The following is a 3,755-nucleotide window of genomic DNA, read 5'->3' as shown; positions in this document are numbered from 1 at the left end:
ACCAGGCTGGTCTCGAACTCACAGAGATCCGCCTGCCTCTGCCTCCCAAGTGCTGGGATTAAAGGCGTGCGCCACCACCGCCCAGCTATGCATTTTCTTTCCTTTTGTTTGAAACCGGGTCTCACCATGTATCTCTGTCTGTCCTGTAACCCATGGAGATTCACCTGCCTCTGCCTCCCAAGTACTGAGACACAGGCATGTATCACTAGGCCTGGCACTGGGACACTTTCCTAATTTAGGTTCTTTGCTCTCAGATGACTCTAGCTTATGTTAAGTTGACATAAAATATCACCAGTTGACATGTATCCAATCCACTCAGCTTACCAAGCGTCCCAGCTTAGTACCACAGCATACTATAGAGTCTGTCACCTTCCCATGTGGTGGCCAGATTGATTGGAAGCAGCGCTCTCTGCCAAAGCCCAGCAAGGTAAAAGGGGGTCAAACCATATGTTGGTAGCTGGAAACAATGTCTCAGTTCAGAATTTGAGGTATGGCTCCTGTTGAATACTTATCTTTTTTGCTCTATACAGAATGGAAAAATTAAATTTGGAAGCACTGTAATTTGGGGACTGTCTTAGTTAAGGCTTTTATTGCTGTGAACAGACACCATGACCATGGCAATTCTTATAAGAAGAAAGCATTTAATTGGGGCTGGCTTACAGTTTCAGAGGTTCAGTTCACTATTATCATGACAGAGAACATGGCAGCATGAAGGCAGACATGGTGCTGGAATTGAGAGTGACCAGAAGGCAGCAAAAAGTTGACTATCTGTCACACTGAGGGAAGCTTGAACAAAGGAAACCTTAAAGCCCGCCCCCAGAGTGACTCACTTCCTCCAACAAGGCCACACTCCTAATAGTGCCACTCCCTTTGGGGGCCATTTCTTTCAATGGAACAGTCCCAGCAGAAGGGTGTAAGTGTGGGAATTCTACATTGTACATGCAAAATACAGCTGTCACCTCAAAGAGAGTGAAAATAGGCTAGCCTACTGTGACTCTAGCTGGGAAACACAGATTCAGGTTGCCCTAAATAACAGGTTCCAACACAAACAAAAGGGGGTCAGAAATCAAAGCACTTTCTAATGTATTAGTGGAGAAATCAGGCCAGGGGCTTATATCAAACAGGGCGGATCTGTTACAGGTCTCAGATGCTAGCTCATGTCTGTTTTTGACTGATGGAAGCTACTTCCATCAATTGATTGTCTACTGAGTTGACACATTCTGAAAGGTATTGCTTGATAGGCACAAGGATGTTAGGTCACACACAGAAGAGGGTAAGGAATGGCTGTTAAGGGGACTAAAAATAGCCCAGGCTTTAAATCTGCAGCATTCCAGCTAATCACAAAGTTTTAATCCAGGCCGGGCGGTGGTGGCACACGCCTTTAATCCCAGCACTCGGGAGGCAGAGGCAGGCGGATCTCTGTGAGTTCGAAACCAGCCTGGTCTACAGAGCTAGTTCCAGGACAGGCTCCAAAGCCACAGAGAAACCCTGTCTCGAAAAATAAAAGCAAACAAACAAACAAAAAAAAGTTTTAATCCAATAGTTCTTGATATACATCCTTCAAGCTGGCCTTGAGCTCACTGGGTAGCTCAGGCTGGGCTCAAACTTGTGACAATCAATCGTCCTGCCTCATTTTTTGGTGTGTTGGAATTACAGGCACCCACTACTTACTACCCATGACCTTTAAACTTATCTGTTCCCTGGAATGTTTCAGAGAACATTCTGGACAACCACGACAGGCCAGTGTTTGCTCACAGGTCGTTTCAGTACATGCTTGATGCCATTGTGTACGTGTGGGGGTCACAGGGTGGCTTTGGAGTGGTTTCTCTCCTGCCAAGATCACATTTGCTTCAGGGCTAGATAGAATTCTGGTCACCAATCTCACAAAACAAAAGCCTTTATCCCCTGAACCAGTGGTTCTTAGCCTGTGGGTCTTGACGCCTTTGTGGGGATGTGTCAAATGACCCTTCCACAGAAGTTGCTCTAGGACCATTGGAAAACGTACGATTCAAAACAGTAGCAAAATTACAGTTATGAAGTAGCAATGGACGTAATTCTATGATTGGGGGTCACCACAACATGAGGAACTGTATTAAAGGGCCGCGGGATGTGGAAGGTTGAGAACCACTGCTCTGAACTATTATGCTGGCCTTCCCTCTTTACAGACAGTCTTGCTGTGAAGGCCAGCCTGGCCTTGAACTCCTGATCCTCCTGAGTCAGTTTCTCAAGTTCTGTGCTACAGGTATGTACAGGAGTGTCTGACTGGCAGAAATGAATCTACAGAAGCAGGTTAATGGTTGCCAGGAACTGGGGAGAGGGGAGAGCAAGGGGTGACTGTTGATTGGCATTGAGCTTCTTGCAGGGACAGTGAGGTTGGTTTAGAGTGGTGACAATGGTAGCAGTTCAAGTTTGCTAATGTATTAGAAACCTCTGGCTTATTCACATTACGAGGGTGAAATTATGGCATGCGCTTTGTAACTCAATAATAATGATTTTTAGAGGCTAACCTGGTCTACATAGTGAGTTCCAGGATAGCCGGAGCTACATTGTGAAACTCTGTCTCAACTCCCCCACTTCTTCACACCCAAAAAGAATGGAAAATGGGGTGCCCATGAAACCAGGTTCCATGCAATATGCATGTTCATATTCACGACAAATCATATACATGGCAAAACATTCATATACGTGACAAAACATCCCTAGACAGCAAAGATTTTTAAAAATCAATTCAGTCCCAGCCCCCACCTCTGTTGTCCCTGCCCTGCTCCTGAGTCCCTGCTGAGGGTGCATTCACAACCCAACTCACAGGGACCCTCAAGCTCCGCTGGTGACCACGCACAGTGCTGAGCCTGTGGGCCTGGAGACCGTGCAGCCCTGCAAACTTCTCTGCTGGATGACGTGCTGTTTTCATCATGGCCTCTCCTGGCCCCAGCTCTCTTTTGTTGTTGGGGATGAGAATGGGAAGATGGTGGGAGACATCCTGGCCAAAAACAGAAGAAGACTTAGATGATGCGCTTGGCTAGAGGACATAGCAGCTCAGAGGCTGTGACGCATTCCTACCAGCGCCTTGGCCTGGCCCCAAAGCTGATGGACCCAACCCTAGTAGGGAACTTCAGTGTCAAATACGTCTTCCTGCACGTTAGGAAGAGTAACCAGGCCACCCTGCAACTGTTCCAGTACCCTTCTCTTTCAGATCAGTGAACTGGAGTCCCTATGCAGATAAGAAAATACATATGCAATGAGGGTAATATACATATGTAATGAGAAGATGCATTCGCAATGATGGGCTCATACATATTCAATGAGGGGGATTACATATGCATATGTAATGAAGTGGGACTCCGCACAGAGGATCTGGCTCCTCTTGCCTCATATCTGGCAACTCGGGCCCTGTCTCTTTCCACCTGTCCACCCTGGGGCTACTGGTGGCATCTGAGGTGGCACCTGGAGCAGAAGGAAAAGGCTAGACACATGATGCTGATGGCCAGGGAGAGCGAGGCGGAGCGCAAAGCAGGCGTGCTTCAGTGCTCAGGAGAGGCCTGTTGTGAGGAGGGCTGGCTGCTGAAGACAGGGGTGGGACATCAAGGACTTGAGCAAGGTCAGTGAGACCACAGGGAGCACAGGTGTGGAAGACACCTCAGAGGCCTCTGTTTCTGCTCCCTAGAGCCAGGGCCACCCACTCCCAGGCCCACCCCCACCCCTTATGCTTTTAACAACTCACCTGTGGTCTTGGGGAACCTATGAATGTGAAAAAC

At 47.9% G+C, this 3,755-nt stretch overlaps 1 pseudogene; it reads left to right on the top strand.

Annotated features, from left to right (window-relative positions):
- The first annotated feature begins 2,893 nt into the window (after positions 1–2,893).
- LOC113457570 lies at positions 2,894–3,548 on the top strand (annotated as a pseudogene).
- Positions 3,549–3,755: the final 207 nt, after the last annotated feature.

The sequence above is a fragment of the Microtus ochrogaster genome, linkage group LG2 (assembly GCF_000317375.1).
Source record: "Microtus ochrogaster isolate Prairie Vole_2 linkage group LG2, MicOch1.0, whole genome shotgun sequence".
In the NCBI taxonomy this organism is placed as follows: Eukaryota; Metazoa; Chordata; class Mammalia; order Rodentia; family Cricetidae; genus Microtus; species Microtus ochrogaster.
Note: the sequence above shows the minus strand (reverse complement) of the source record. Positions and strands in the feature narration are given on the sequence as shown.